This window comes from Salvelinus alpinus, chromosome 16, assembly GCF_045679555.1.
Source record: "Salvelinus alpinus chromosome 16, SLU_Salpinus.1, whole genome shotgun sequence".
Classification (NCBI taxonomy): Eukaryota; Metazoa; Chordata; class Actinopteri; order Salmoniformes; family Salmonidae; genus Salvelinus; species Salvelinus alpinus.
In genome coordinates, this window is record NC_092101.1 from 49,009,819 (window position 1) to 49,027,547 (window position 17,729).

The window sequence follows — 17,729 nt, forward strand, 5'->3', positions numbered from 1 at the left end:
CTTATTCTCATTATTTAAAAATCGTTATATTCTCTTTATTCTAACTTTCTATATTCGTGCTCACTATATTCTAAATCTCTATATTCTATGTCTCTAAATTCTAACTGTCTATATTCTAACTCTCTATATTCTAAGTCTCTAAATTCTAACTGTCTATATTCTATCTTTCAACGGTCTTAATCTCTATATTCTAACTCTATATATTCTAACCCTCTATAACATTTTACTATCCATATTCTAATCCTCCATGTTCTAACTCTCTATTTTCTAATACTTTATATTCTCACTCTCTATATTCCAACTCTTTATATTCCAACTCTCTATATTATAACTCTCCATATTCTAACTATCTATATTCTCTACATTTTAACTCTCTATATTCTAACTCTCTATATTCTAACTCTCTATATTCCAACTCTCTATATTCCAACTCTCTATATTCCAACTCTCTATATTCCAACTCTCTATATTCCAACTCTCTATATTCCAACTCTCTATATTCCAACTCTCTATACTCCAACTCTCTATACTCCAACTCTCTATACTCCAACTCTCTATACTCCAACTCTCTATACTCCAACTCTCTATACTCCAACTCTCTATACTCCAACTCTCTATACTCCAACTCTCTATACTCCAACTCTCTATACTCCAACTCTCTATACTCCAACTCTCTATACTCCAACTCTCTATATTCTAACTCTCTATATTCTAACTCTCTATACCATAACCCTCCAAATTCTATATATAATAAACACTACATTCAAACTTCTAAATTCCTAAATTTTATATTCTAACTTTCTATATCTCTATATATTATAAATCTCTATATTCTAACTCTCCACATTCCATATATAATTAACAGTCTATATTCTTACACTCTATATTAAAAATGTCTATATCTCTATATTCAAACTCTATATTCTAACTCTCTATATTCTCTAGACTCCAATCCTCTTTATTCTAATCCTCTATATTCTAATCCTCTATATTCAAACACTCTATATTCTAACACTCTATATTCTAACACTCTATATTCTAACACTCTATATTCTAACACTCTATATTCTAACACTCTATATTCTAACACTCTATATTCTAACACTCTATATTCTAACACTCTATATTCTAACACTCTATATTCTAACACTCCATATTCTAACACTCCATATTCTAACTCTCCATATTCTAACTCTCCATATTCTAACTCTCTATATTCTAACTCTCTATATTCTAACTATCTTTATTCTCTATTATCTCACTTTCAACATTCTAACTCTTTATATTCTAAGTCTATATATTCTAACACTACACATTCTATGTATATTCTCTATATTCTAAAACTCTATATTTTATCTCTCTATATTCTAACACTCTATATTCTAACTCTCCATATTCTAACTCTCCATATTCTAACTCTCCATATTCTAACTCTCCATATTCTAACTCTCCATATTCTAACTATCTTTATATTCTAAGTCTATATATTCTAACACTGCACATTCTATGTATATTCTCTATATTCTAAAACTCTATATTTTATCTCTTTATATTCTAACACTCTATTATCTTACTCTCTATTATCTTACTCTCTATTATCTAACTCTCTATTATCTAACTCTCTATTATCTAACTCTCTATATTCTAACTCTCTATATTCCAACTCTCTATATTCCAACTCTCTATATTCCAACTCTCTATATTCCAACTCTCTATATTCTAACACTCTTGATTCTAAAGATCTATATTCTAACTCTCTATACCATAACCCTCCAAATTCTATATATAATAAACACTACATTCAAACTATTAAATTCCTAAATTTTATATTCTAACTTTCTATATTCTATATCTCTATATATTATAAATCTCTATATTCTAACTCTCCACATTCCATATATAATTAACAGTCTATATTCTAAGTTCTATATTCTTACACTCTATATTAAAAATGTATATATCTCTATATTCAAACTCTATATTCTAACTCTCTATATTCTCTAGACTCCAATCCTCTTTATTCTAATCCTCTATATTCAAACACTCTATATTCTAACACTCTATATTCTAACACTCCATATTCTAACTCTCCATATTCTAACTCTCCATATTCTAACTCTCCATATTCTAACTCTCCATATTCTAACTCTCCATATTCTAACTCTCCATATTCTAACTCTCCATATTCTAACTCTCCATATTCTAACTCTCCATATTCTAACTCTCCATATTCTAACTCTCCATATTCTAACTCTCTATATTCTAACTCTCTATATTCTAACTCTCTATATTCTAACTATCTTTATTCTCTATTATCTCACTTTCAACATTCTAACTCTTTATATTCTAAGTCTATATATTCTAACACTACACATTCTATGTATATTCTCTATATTCTAAAACTCTATATTTTATCTCTCTATATTCTAACACTCTATATTCTAACACTCTATATTCTAACTCTCCATATTCTAACTCTCCATATTCCATATATAATTAACAGTCTATATTCTAAGTTCTATATTCTTACACTCTATATTAAAAATGTCTATATCTCTATATTCAAACTCTCTATATTCTCTAGACTCCAATCCTCTTTATTCTAATCCTCTATATTCTAATCCTCTATATTCTAACACTCTATATTCTAACACTCTATATTCTAACACTCTATATTCTAACACTCTATATTCTAAAACTCTATATTTTATCTCTCTATATTCTAACACTCTATATTCTAACTCTCCATATTCTAACTCTCCATATTCTAACTCTCCATATTCTAACTATCTTTATATTCTAAGTCTATATATTCTAACACTACACATTCTATGTATATTCTCTATATTCTAAAACTCTATATTTTATCTCTTTATATTCTAACACTCTATTATCTTACTCTCTATTATCTAACTCTCTATATTCTAACTCTCCACATTCCATATATAATTAACAGTCTATATTCTAAGTTCTATATTCTTACACTCTATATTAAAAATTTCTATATCTCTATATTCTAACTCTCTATATTCTCTAGACTCCAATCCTCTTTATTCTAATCCTCTATATTCAAACACTCTATATTCTAACACTCTATATTCTAACACTCTATATTCTAACACTCTATATTCTAACACTCTATATTCTAACACTCTATATTCTAACACTCCATATTCTAACTCTCCATATTCTAACTCTCCATATTCTAACTCTCCATATTCTAACTCTCCATATTCTAACTCTCCATATTCTAACTCTCCATATTCTAACTCTCCATATTCTAACTCTCCATATTCTAACTCTCCATATTCTAACTCTCTATATTCTAACTCTCTATATTCTAACTATCTTTATTCTCTATTATCTCACTTTCAACATTCTAACTCTTTATATTCTAAGTCTATATATTCTAACACTACACATTCTATGTATATTCTCTATATTCTAAAACTCTATATTTTATCTCTCTATATTCTAACACTCTATATTCTAACACTCTATATTCTAACTCTCCATATTCTAACTCTCCATATTCTAACTATCTTTATATTCTAAGTCTATATATTCTAACACTACACATTCTATGTATATTCTCTATATTCTAAAACTCTATATTTTATCTCTTTATATTCTAACACTCTATTATCTTACTCTCTATTATCTTACTCTCTATTATCTAACTCTCTATTATCTAACTCTCTATATTCTAACTCTCTATATTCTAACTCTCTATATTCTAACTCTCTATATTCTATATATTCTAATCCTCTATATTCTAACCCTCTATATTCTCTTTCTCTATATTCTATCCCTCTATATTCTAACCTTCTATATTATCAATATTATAACTCTCTATATTCAAACTCTCCATATTGTCTATATTATTAACTCTCTATATTCTAACCCTCTATATTCAAACTCTCCATTTTCTAACTCTCCATATTGTCTATATTCTAACTCTCAATTTCTAACTATCTATATTCTCTATAGTCTAACCCTCTACATTCTAACTCTCCATATTCTAACTATCTATATTCTCTATATTCTAGACCTCTATATTCCAACTCTCCATATTCAAACTATCTATATTCTCTATATTCTAACTCTTTACATTCTAAATCTCTATATTCCATCTCTCCATATTCTAACTATCTATATTTTCTATATTATAATCCTCTATTTTATAATCCTCTATATTATATCTGTCCATATTCTAACCCTCTATATTCTCTATATTGTAACTCTCCATATTCTAACCCTTCATATTCTCTATCTCTATATTCTATCCCTCTATATTCTATCCCTCTATATTCTATCCCTCTATATTCTATCCCTCTATATTCTATCCCTCTATATTCTATCCCTCTATATTCTATCCCTCTATATTCTATCCCTCTATATTCTATCCCTCTATATTCTATCCCTCTATATTCTATCCCACCATATTCTATCCCTCCATATTCTATCCCTCCATATTATAACTATCTATATTCTCTATATTCTAACTCTATGTTCTAAACTTCAATATTCTAACCCTCTATATTCTCTATATTCTAACCCTCCATATTCTATCCCTCCATATTCTATCCCTCCATATTCTAACTCTCTATATTTTCTATATTCTAACTATCTATATTTTCTACATTCCAACTCTGTATATTCTAACTCTCTATATTTTAAATCTCTATATTCTAACTCTCCATGTTCTGACTATCTATATTCCATATATTCTAACCCTGTATATTCTAACCCTCCATTATCTAACTCTCCATATTCTAACTATCTATATTCTCTATTTTCTAACCCTCTGTGTTCTCTCTTTTCTAATTCTCTATCTCTGAATATTCTAAACCTCTATATACCACCTTTCTATTTTCAAACTCTATATTCTAACTATTTATATTCGAACTCTCTATATTCTCTACATTCTAACTCTCTATATTCTATTTCTCTATTTTCTTACCCTCTACGTTCTAACTATCTACATTCTAACTATCTACATTCTAACTCTCTACATTCTAACTCTCTACATTCTAACTCTCTACATTCTAACTCTCTACATTCTAACTCTCTACATTCTAACTCTCTACATTCTAACTCTCTACATTCTAACTCTCTACATTCTAACTCTCTACATTCTAACTCTCTACATTCTAACTCTCTACATTCTAACTCTCTACATTCTAACTCTCTACATTCTAACTCTCTACATTCTAACTCTCTACATTCTAACTCTCTACATTCTAACTCTCTACTTTCTAACTCTCTACTTTCTAACTCTCTACATTCTTACCCTCTACATTCTTACCCTCTACATTCTAACTCTCTACATTCTAACTCTCTACATTCTAACTCTCTACATTCTAACTCTCTACATTCTAACTCTCTACATTCTAACTCTCTACATTCTAACTCTCTACATTCTAACTCTCTACATTCTAACTCTCTACATTCTAACTCTCTACATTCTAACTCTCTACATTCTAACTCTCTACATTCTAACTCTCTACATTCTAACTCTCTACATTCTAACTCTCTACATTCTAACTCTCTACATTCTAACTCTTTACATTCTAACTCTCTATATTCTTACTCTCTATATTCTTACTCTCTATATTCTTACTCTCTATATTCTTACTCTCTATATTCTTACTCTCTATATCTCTATATTCTAGCTCTCTATATTATTTACCCTCTATATTCTAAACCTCTAAATTCTCTCCATGGTCTAACTCTCTATATTCTCTATATTCTAGCCCTCTATATTCTAACCCTCTATTCTGACATTATAGAAGAGATGAAACATTTAAAAATGAAAACAGTAGCATTTTGTAAATAGACGTGTTTTGTGTTATATCATCCAGTCTATGACCACCTCTCAGAATTATCTCAGATAACAGAATGAGTGTACTGGACAGAGGAATAGCTGAAGATGTGAAGCACACTACAGCCAGTACAGTATCAGACCATGACAAGCAGGTGGAGCTATGAGCAAAGTTAAAGCCTTAGAAAAGCTCACAGTACTCCTTGTTTCAGTTTAGGACATCATCCCTGAGAAGATTGCCCTTTGACTCGAGGTTCCTGTCAACAAGCAGTGTTCTACTCACCTGGTGTGTCCCAAATGGTATCCGTTTCCTTGTAAAGTGCACTACTTTTAACCAGAGCCCTGCGTTATATAGGAAACAGGGTGCTATTTGAGACGAAGCCCAATAACATGATATGCCACACTGCCTTTCAGTATTCCCTCTAACTGACCCTACTGAAATCCAGGTTTATTTTCTCATTAAGTGCCCTTATCTCATCTCCCCCATACCCAGTTACCACCACTCTTTATTAAGGGTGCGGCCCAAATGGCACCCTATTTGCTTTATAGTGCACTACTTTTGACCAGAGCCCTATGGGCCCGGGTGAAAAGTAGTGCACTATAAAGGGAATATGATGCCATTTGGGCCGCACACTAAAGTGAGGACAAGAGAGACAACCAACAATCCGTAGATGGCACTAATCAGAATATTTTGAGGCCTGTGGTCCTGTAGCTACTGTACGTGGCGTGGCTCCGCTGCGATGTGTTTCATGTGTATACACTACAGCTTGTCATTTTTTCAATTACTTTGGCTGTGGTTAAATGCTCATTTTCAACAGCAGCAGTCTGAAGGCCCGGAGCAAAACCACTGAGCCCCATTAGGTTTTACCCACTGCTTCACCCTCATTAGCTTCCCCAGTTAGACAAGAGAGCGAGGCAGATGAGGAGAGGAGATGAAGAGAGGCGAGGAGGAGAGACTGAGGGAGGAGGAGAGGAGAGGCCGAGAGAAGATAGGAAAAGAGAAAAGAGAAGAGGCGGTAGGTAGCTTAGCGGTTAAGAGCATTGTCCCAGTAACCGAAAGGTCACTGGTTTGAATCCCTGAGCCAACTTCGTGAAAAATCTGTCAATGTGCCCTTGAGCAAGGCACTTAACCCTAATTGCTCCTATAAGTCGCTCTGGATAAGATGAAAGGAGTGGAGAGGTCAGGAGAGGTTGGTTCAGGACTTGTCAGCCCCACTGTAACTGTACCCCGGATGGTGTACTATATGATGTACCATGGTGAGATTGGTGAAATGAAGACTCATAGCGTGACCTTTAGGGCCAAGTCAGCACACAGTCCCTAATTGACTGCTCTGGCTCTCTCTCTCTCTCTTTCTCTCTCTCCAACTGAAAAGGGGCCCATTGTCAGAGCAGAGAGAAAAACCTGAAAGGCAATGCACTGGTTTCTGTGTATATCAATTGTTAACTACGACGATTAGATGGAACTCTAATTTTTATCCAAACGGCATATTTCTATCGAAGATATCAACGCTTTTTTCTCACCCCAAGTACAATGTATCTTAGACTACTTCATTATTCCTACTTTTTCTAATAATCGACCTGAGGGAACCTGTCTTGATTCAGCTCTGACCTGAGGGATGTGGTTTTGATTCAACTCTGACCTGAGGGATGTGGTTTTGATTCAACTCCTGACTGGCTCTATCCCCCTGAACACCTGTGTGTTCTCTCTGGCTCGCTCCTGACTGGCTCTATCCTCCTGAACACCTGTGTGTACTCTCTGGCTCGCTCCTGACTGGCTCTATCCTCCTGAACACCGGCCGCTAAAATAAGACTGATTGTTACCCTGCTCAGCTCTGATCCAACCGGAGCTCTGGTGGACTGCAGTGGAGCAGCAGTGGGTCTGGACAAGCCAGGGCTCTGCCAGCTCTAGGCAATGGAATGGAGAGGAGAGCAGTGGAGTGGAGAGGAGAGCAGTGGAGAGGAGAGCAGTGGAGAAGAGAGGAGAGCAGTGGAGAAGAGAGGAGAGCAGTGGAGAAGAGAGGAGAGCAGTGGAGAAGAGAGGAGAGCAGTGGAGAAGAGAGGAGAGCAGTGGAGAAGAGAGGAGAGCAGTGGAGAGGAGAGGAGAGCAGTGGAGAGGAGAGCAGTGGAGAGGAGAGGAGAGCAGTGGAGAGGAGAGGAGAGCAGTGGAGAGGAGAGCAGTGGAGAGGAGAGGAGAGCAGTGGAGAGGAGAGGAGAGCAGTGGAGAGGAGTGGAGAGGAGACGAGAGCAGTTGAGAAGAGAGGAGAGCAGTGCCCGTCTGAATAAAGCACTTGCCCAGTAAGTAGTGAGTACATCCTCCTCTAAGGTGTGTGGGGGGGGGCGTTTGTGTGCATGCGTGCATCTAACATGTGTGCAGGTGTGTGTGTGTGTGCGCATGTGCTCATGCACGTGGATGTGTATTTGTGGTCTCTGTAGGAGTTGCTTGGCCACTACAGGCCTGGCTCTCTCTCTCGCTCTGTGGTTCCTCTGTATGATCCCGTCCTGTCACTGTAACTCAGCCCCGTCATCCCTCAACACAGTTGAAATTAACAGGTAATTTTTAAATGTCACTTTAGGTTAGACGGCTCATTTTGTTTCTTTTCCACCAGTCCAGAACTCACTGACTAATTTTTCTTGTCTTCTTTTAATAAGATGTTCATTTCTAAATGGAATTATGGCCCACTGAATAAATGAGAGAAGAAGACTGACGGAACATTTTGTGAATCTCAAACACCTCGACCAATCACAGCTAGGAGATTAATAACACACTTTCACTCTGTCCATTGGACAGACACCATTTTGTTAAACGTTTCATTTGACAAAAGGAGAATATGGTCAGAAGTGTAATTTCTAACATATTAATTAATTTCAGAACAAAATAGCTTGATGTGCGCACGCACACGCACACACACACACACACACACGCACACACACACATACACATACACACACACACAGGGATGTAACTAATTAATTGGTTGGCCTTATTAGGAAGTTTCTTCTTTCTCTTGAAAAACGATTAAAGATAATTCAAAAGAATTCAACACATATCTACTGTATTATGATGGTGCCCGCATTACCGTATAAACAGCCGTGTGTTTACCTTGTTACCACACTGTACTTTGAAAAGTATGAAAATAACTACAGCATCAGTAATTAGAATAAAATTAACATTGATTTAAAAAAAAAATGTACTTTACTATGTTTGAGTATCTTGTGACCACCAAAACAGCTTTGCTTTTTTTTTGTTGCTGGCTTCTCAAGACGCTTTTCCCCCAGAAAATATCTTATTTACACTCTCTTTGGATAATTCATTCCAATAATTTAAAAGTTAACAGCAGGTATTTTGCATGTAAGTTTAAGTATTAAGTATGGTATGGCACACGGGATAGGATTTTGTTATGGTCGGCACCGTGACTAGATCCGATGCATTCAGACAATAAGGCAAACACTGGCTTCGTGAAAAACAACATTGTCCATCTTACAGTATATCTACAGACTAGACTAGTGTCCGTCTCATTCCAGACGGTCGTATACTGTAACGTCCTCTGTCAGATGACGAATAGCAAGAGGGAGAGCAAGTGACTCCAGCTCTTCACCTAGAGATAAACGACCAGTATAATACAAAGGGAAAACATGTACAGTATTTGAATACAGCACTAAAGAAAAAAGTAGATGAACATTGAAATACACAAAGGGACTAAAACATTACCAAGAGACAAATAGGATCACTATAAATATTGTAATACATCTATTTTTAAAGCAGAACCGATCTGTACCCGGTCCCATCCAGCCTCGGCAGAAAGTCATTATTGTGGTTTAGGATAAGGTTCCTCATGACTGCATGTTTATTATCCGTCTAAATGGAATCACTTACCTTCTGATGCTAAGGCCTGATACCTCTGATAGCCACTAGCATCAGGCGGCATCCCAGAGGGCACCCTGTTCCTTTCATAGTGCACTACTTTCCCGACTTTTCCTCTCCAAAAGTAGTGGACTACGTAGGGAATAGGATGCCATTTGGGACTCGGATATCAGCGTGTTGTTCCGGCTGAGCCCTCTGGCAGTCATATTACAGCAGGAGAAATGTTTACGCTTATACACACCCAACCGTTTGTTAGTCATTGTTGACATGGATCCTTCACACCGCTAATGAATGAGACCAGTTTTTTTTTTTAAGTAGGTTTTGTTATTTGGGGTTTAAGACACATTTTCGGTTAGGCAATTCAGATTATTGTCGTGGAAACCGTTGTAACGTTAGTTAGGAAAGAGGAGGAGCAGAGTATCCTGAGAGCAAGCTATTAATGTGAGCCTTGGCCTTTGCAACAGAACAAACAGGGAAGCAAACGTATTCCTTTCCTGTGACTGAGCAGGGGTTGCTATTGCTGGATATTCTAATGCTGTATATTCATGTGTTCTGTTCTCTTACTCTGATTACTCCCCCTGCTTCCTTCATCTGCTTTATTTATTTGTACGGTGCAATTAGGTTGTAATTTTTATTTTGAAAAATAAACACACTTTAAGGACGAAGGCCTATAAATATGTATATGTGTTAACAACGTAGGACGGCTGCACAATGCCCAATAATGAAGACACCATATGCAGTGCTACAGAGCATGTGTGCACATAGGTATCATCCCATTAGTCAAGCCAAGAGAGCTAATTATCTCCTACCAGGCTGTGTTGTCTCCATCCCATGCATTTCAATGCCCAACATTAACACATGCATGGTCAGGCTGACCAGGAGAAATGGTCTCCATGTGTATGAATGCATTAGATAATTTTGCGAGGGCGATATTGTATTAAAAGAGCCCGGTGTGGTGCTGTGATCAGCATGCTAGCATGCTGCTTGTGTTTCTGATCTGCCGTTCATCTTGTTCACACACACGCACGCACGCACACGCATTGGCACATGGAAATAAGATGACGCAGGACTGGATGGCCACCGTTTTGCAAGCTCCGACAAGACCAATTTTGCTTTGGGTTTTGAGTTTGCAGGAAAGGCATTTCACTGTACTTGTACACGTGACATATATATTTTTTTTTAATAAAGTGAAACTTGACACACACAATGTTTGTTGATGCTATCAGCAGCCAACCAGTAGGATAATTAAAGGTGAACCGTACTCACTTTTTCCAGGTGTGATCTTCCAGTGCATATTCAGAAACGCAGCGGCCATTACTGAAGCTCCAACGAGGGTTGTCTTCGGGGGTGTGGATTAACGTGGGTCTGGTTTAATGTGGGTGTGTCTTTGTCATTCAATCACAACAAACAAACAAGGGTGGTAGTGAGTAACTTAGTGACAGCGAGGTAAGCTGAGCTAGCTTTGCTGTGGAGAGAAGCACGGTTGAGCACTTCTCCCCTTCTGACTGACTCGCTATGTCAAGCCGATCTGCTAATTCAGTTGTGTGTTTAGGCTAAAGCCTGCGCTGACCTTGTGTTTAGCCAACCCGACAGCAGCTATCTAGCTAGCACAGCTTGGGGATAGCTACAGCTAGCTTGCTTATCTAGCTAGCTGATATTTCTCTGTCAAATCACAGAGGCCAAGATAGCAGGAAGTACCGGTGTTTGGAATGTGTTTCACGTGACACTCATTCTAAAACACCTTGCTATGACAATAGCTAGCAACGTGAAGTTCTATCACGTCCCGTTACCGTGGAAACGATATCAACAACTGCACGTTGAATACATTGCGTTCAGTTTGCTCAGCTGACAACACAATACTATATAACTAGCTAGTTTTGTCTCATCTCGTTTCTCCTTATGTCCACTGTTAGAACTTTCCCGAGGGACAAGTCTCAGAACTAATATCGTTGCAGGTGTAGGTTACATGTGGACACTGTAAAAACACGGTCAGCTTGAGTGTGAATACATTTATCAACCCCCCCCCCCCCGATGTGTATGTTTGTGTTACAAAGTCAAAACATTTTCTACTGTCAATAGGCTATCATATTGATTTGACCGTATGCCTACACTTTACTTTACAAATAAAAATATGTTGTGTATAGAGTACAACCACAGATAGAACAAGGAGCAAACAAATCGTTGGTACAACTTCAGCTGTCCCAGAACTAGCATGACATACTACCTCTATGGTCTATTCTAAGTATTTGGCTGTATAACCACACACTGACATGAACAGATCTCTGGGTGAGGTTCTGTCTTCAAGTCTCCAGTGGCTGATGATGTCCCTTCCATCTATGTAATGTATTACCGGTTATGGACAGGTGCAGTCAGGTGTCAGGAGGGGTGGAGTGCATGACAGCCCTGATATGACAGTCTGCCTCAACCCATGGGTCCAGCAGGCAGAGTTCAATAAATACAGGCAGATGTGAGATGCAGGAAGATTGCACTCTTCTCATCCCACTCTGGAGCTACTGACTTCCTCTAGGAGGAAGCTTTGAATCGTTCAGTAGCCTATAGAGTGATATGAAACAAAGTTTTTTGATAATTTTCAACAACAAATATTATGGTTAAACTCAAATATACTAATTGATAAAAATTGTATAATCTTTGTAAATGATATCATAAATGAACTCAGAAAAAAAAGAAACGTCCCTTTTTCAGGATCCTGTCTTTTAAAGATAATTCGTAAAATTCTAAATAACTTCACAGATCTTCATTGTAAAGGGTTTAAACACTGTTTCCCATGCCTGTTCAATGAACCATAAACAATTAATGAACATGCACCTGTGGAACGGTCGTTAAGACACTAACAGCTTACAGACGGTAGGCAATTAAGGTCACAGTTATGAAATCTTAGGACACTAAAGAGGCCTTTGTACTGACTCTGAAAACACCAAAAGGAAGATGCCCAGGATCCCTGCTCATCTGCGTGAATGTGCCTTAGGCATGCTGCAAGGAGGTGTAACGGATGTGAAATGGCTAGCTAGTTAGCGGGTACGCGCTAGTAGCGTTTCAATCAGTTACGTCACTTGCTCTGAAACCTAGAAGTAGTGTTGCCCCTTGCCTCTGCAAGGGCCGCGGCTTTTGTGGAGCGATGGGTAACGACGCTTCGTGGGTGTCAGTTGTTGATGTGTGCAGAGGGTCCCTGGTTCGCGCCCGAGGTCGGGGCGAGGGGACGGTCTAAAGTTATACTGTTACAGATGTAACGGATGTGAAATGGCTAGCTAGTTAGCGGGTACGCGCTAGTAGCATTTCAATCAGTTACGTCACTTGCTCTGAGACTTTAAGTAGGGTTTCCCCTTGCTGTGCAAGGGCTGCGGCTTTTGTGGAGCGATGGGTAACGACGCTTCGTGGGCAACCGTTGTTGATGTGTGCAGAGGGTCCCTGGTTCGCGCCCGTGTCGGGGCGAGGGGACGGTTTAAAGTTATACTGTTACATTGATGCTGTTGACCCGGATCACTGGTTGCTGCGGAAAAGGAGGAGGTTGAAAGGGGGGTGAGTGTAACGGATGTGAAATGGCTAGCTAGTTAGCGGGTACGCGCTAGTAGCATTTCAATCAGTTACGTCACTTGCTCTGAGACTTTAAGTAGGGTTTCCCCTTGCTGTGCAAGGGCCGCGGCTTTTGTGGAGCGATGGATAACGACGCTTCGTGGGCGACTGTTGTTGATGTGTGCAGAGGGTCCCTGGTTCGCGCCCGTGTCGGGGCGAGGGGACGGTTTAAAGTTATACTGTTACACAGAGGCATGAGGATTGCAATAAATTGCAATGTCCGTACTGTTAGACGCCTAAGACAGCACTACAGGGAGACAGGACAGACAGCTGATCGTCCTCGCAGTGGCAGACCACGTGTAACAACACCTGTACAGGATCGTTATATCCAAACGTCACACCTGCAGGACAGGTACAGGATGGCAACAACAACTGCCGGAGTTACACCAGGAACGCACAATCCCTCCATCAGTGCTCAGACTGTCCGCAATAGGCTGAGAGAGGCTGGACTGAGGGCTTGTAGGCCTGTTGTAAGGCAGGTCCTCACCAGACATCGCCGGCAACAACGTCGCCTATGGACACAAACCCACCGTCGCTGGACCAGACAGGACTGGCAAAAAGTTTTCACAGACGATTTGCGGATTTGTCTCACCAGGGGTGATGGTCGGATTCGCGTTTATCGTCGAAGGAATGAGCGTTACACCGAGGCCTATACTCTGGAGCGGGATCGATTTGGAGGTGGAGGGTCCGTCATGGTCTGGGGCGGTGTGTCACAGCGTCATCAGACTGAGATGTTTGTCACTGCAGGCAATCATCCTCCTCCCTCATGTGGTACGCTTCCTGCAGGCTCATCCTGACATGACCCTCCAGCATGACAATGCCACCAGCCATACTGCTCATTCTGTGCGTGATATCCTGCAAGACAGGAATGTCAGTGTTCTGCCACGGCCAGCGAAGAGCCCGGATCTCAATCCCATTGAGCACGTCTGGGATCTGTTGGATCGGAGGGTGAGGGCTAGGGCCATTCCCCCCAGAAATGTCCGGGAACTTGCTGGTGCCTTGGTGGAAGAGTGGGGTAACATCTCACTAACATTTGCTAACAGGGATCAATCTTAGCTAGCCAGTTCGAGTTTAAACATTTGACATAAAATGTTAGCAAGCAGGCTAACATTACATCCCATCAAAACTTAACATCAGGTGCAATGTTACCTAAGCACATTATCTTACTCTCTATGACATAACATTACACATTAAGGAGAGGCTATGTATGTAGCTAGCTACATCACAGAATCAAGGTATCATAGTTAGCTAGCTACTCAACACACACCAGTCACAGCCATCATGTCATACGTTTGTTGTATGTAATCCATTCCTTGCCATCTTGCACAATATAGTTGAATGCATTAGAAGTTTGCACCAACTTTATGGAAGCCCGCTTTAACTCCTTTGCCGAGCCAGTGTGCGAGCGTTCGTCTACAACCCATGGCAGCTGGGGGACTACACCTTAATTCATGTTTCTGACTCATATTGATGCCATAAAGGCTGTTTTACAACCAGAGAAGTTGGTTCTAGGAGGCAGTTCCAATTTCAGGTTGTTCTGCCCAATGGCAGTCCATGTCGCCAGAAAGGCCTTCATTTCTTACAGAGAACAGCACCCTACCTCGTGTACTTCTTCAGGCTACTTCTTCAGGCTACTTCTTCAGGCTACTTTCTCAGGCTACTTCTTCAGGCTACTTCTTCAGGCTACTTTCTCAGGCTACTTCTTCAGGCTACTTTCTCAGGCTACTTTCTCAGGCTACTTCTTCAGGCTACTTTCTCAGGTTACTTCTTCAGGCTACTTCTTCAGGCTACTTCTTCAGGCTACTTCTTCAGGCTACTTCTTCAGGTTACTTCTTCAGGCTACTTCTTCAGGTTACTTTCTCAGGCTACTTCTTCAGGCTACTTCTTCAGGCTACTTTCTCGGGCTATTTACTCCAGGTTGTGAGGAGGCAAACGAGTCGTTGATTCCATTCAGATGAAGGAATATGTACTGTAACTATGTTTCTGTTTCATCCTGCTGCTAATAGTTGATATCATAACCTAGGCAGCAGCGGGCTCTGTTGTCATGCTGTGACAGTAACTGGTTGGGTTCTCAGTGAATCACTCAAGTTCATTACCAGAAGGAAAACAAAATAGACTACTGTAGTGTAGCTGTAGTAGTCTTCTCAGTTCTACTGGACCTAACTTAATAAAGTCTTAATGGGTTTCTGGATATTAAATTAATTAACACTCAGTCTCTGTGTAATTACTTTACAAAACACAAATGTCTCCTTATTTCAGGTCCACACACCGGCCAGTAATATTGGAACTTGTGTCTCTGATAATGGATCTTATGTGTGTGTGTGTCTGTGTGTCTGTGTGTCTGTGTGTGTGTGTGTGTGTGTGTGTGTGTGTGTCTGTGTCTGTGTCTGTGTGCGTGGTTGTGTGAGTGTGTGTGTTTGTGGAGTCAGTTTACATGCGTGCACATGCAATGTGTGTGTGGGCATTGGTAGGGTATTGTGTGTGTGTGTGTGTGTGTTGGGGTGTCAGGGTAAGTATGTGTGACTGTGTTGGTAAAGTCTAGTGTGTGTGCATAGAGTCAGTGCAAGAGAGTTTGTGCAAAAGGGTCAATGTACATAGTCCTGAGTAGCCATTTGGTTAGCAGTCTTGTTTAGCAGTCTTATGACTTCGGTGTAGAAGGTGTTCAGGATCATATTGGTTCCAGACTTGCGGTAGCAAAGAGAACAGTCTATGGCTTGTGCAGTTGAAGTCTTTTAAAATGTTTTGGGCATTCCTCTGACACCTCCTTGTAAAGAAGTCTGCTGTCCACACATGCTTCAAGATGGCCACCATTGTTCCTGTACGCAAGAAGGTTAGGTAATTGAACTTAATGACTATCGCCCCGTAGCATTCACCTCTGTCATCATGAAGTGCTTTGAGAGACTAGTCAAGGATCATATCACCTCTACCTTACCTGCCACCCTAGACCCACTTCAATTTGCTTACCGCCCCAATAGATCCACAGACGATGCAATCACCATCACTCTGCACACTGCCTAATCCCATCTAGACAAGAGGAATACCTATGTAAGAATGTTGTTTATTGATTATAACTCAGCATTCAACACATAGTACCTTCCAAGTTCATCATTAAGCTTGAGGCCCTGGGTCTGAACCCCGCCCTGTGCAACTGGGTCCTAGACTTCCTGACGGGCCGCCCCCAGGTGGTGAAGGTAGGAAACATCACCTCCACTCCGCTGATCCTCAACACTGGGGCCCCACAAGGTGTGTTCTGCCCCCTCCTGTACTCCCTGTTCACCCATGACTGCGTGGCCAAACACGCCTACAACTCATTCATCAAGTTTGCAGACGACACAACAGTAGAGGGCTTGATTACCAACAATGACAAGCCAACAGGGAGGAGGTGAGGGCTCTGGGAGTATGGCGCCTGGAAAACAAAGGAGATGATCGTGGACTTCAGGAAACAGTAGAGGGTGCACCCCCCTATCTACATTGATGGGACCGCAGTGGAGAAGGTGGAAAGCTTCAAATTCCTTGGCGTACACATCACTGACAAACGGAAATGGACCACCTACACAGACAGTGTGGTGAAGAATGCTCAACAGAGCCTCTTCAACCTCAGGAGGTTAAAGAAATTTGTCTTGTCACCTAAAACCCTCACAAACTTTTACAGATGCACAATTGAAAGCATCACCGCCTGGTATCACCGCCTGGTACGGCAACTGCACCGCCCACAACCGCAATGTTCTCCAGAGGGTGGTGCGGTCTGCCCAAAGCATTACAAACTACCCACCCTCCAGGACACCTACACCACCCAATGTCACAGGAAGGCCAAAAAGATCATCAAGGACATCAACCACCCGAGCCACTGCCTGTTCACCCCGCTATCATCCAGAAGGCAAGGTAAGTACATGTGCATCAAAGCTGGGACCGAGAGACTGAAAAACAGCTTCTATCTCAAGGCCATCAGACTGTTAAACAGCCATCACTAGCACATTAGAGGCTGCTGCCTATAGGCATAGACTAGAAATCACTGGCCACATTATGGAATGGAACACTTGTCACTTTAATAATGTTTACATATCTGGCATTACTCATCTCATATGTATATACTGTATTCTATACTATTCTACGGTATCTCATTCACTTAATAATGTTTACATATCTGGCATTACTCATCTCATATGTATATACTGTATTCTATACTATTCTACGGTATCTCATTCACTTAATAATGTTTACATATCTTGCATTACTCATCTCATATGTATATACTGTATTCTATACTATTCTACGGTATCTCATTCACTTAATAATGTTTACATATCTGGCATTACTCATTTCATATGTATATACTGTATTCTATACTATTCTACGGTATCTCATTCACTTAATAATGTTTACATATCTTGCATTACTCATTTCATATGTATATACTGTATTCTATACTATTCTACGGTATCTCATTCACTT

At 39.6% G+C, this 17,729-nt stretch overlaps 1 long non-coding RNA gene across 1 annotated transcript in view; it reads right to left on the reverse strand.

Moving 5' to 3' along the window:
* The window catches only part of LOC139541796 (uncharacterized), a 31,878-nt gene extending 20,528 nt beyond the window's left edge, over positions 1-11,350 (reverse strand). Inside the window, exon 1 of the long non-coding RNA XR_011668413.1 lies at positions 10,953-11,350. This is a non-coding gene — a long non-coding RNA (uncharacterized lncRNA). The remainder of the gene's footprint in view (positions 1-10,952) is intronic.
* Positions 11,351-17,729: the final 6,379 nt, after the last annotated feature.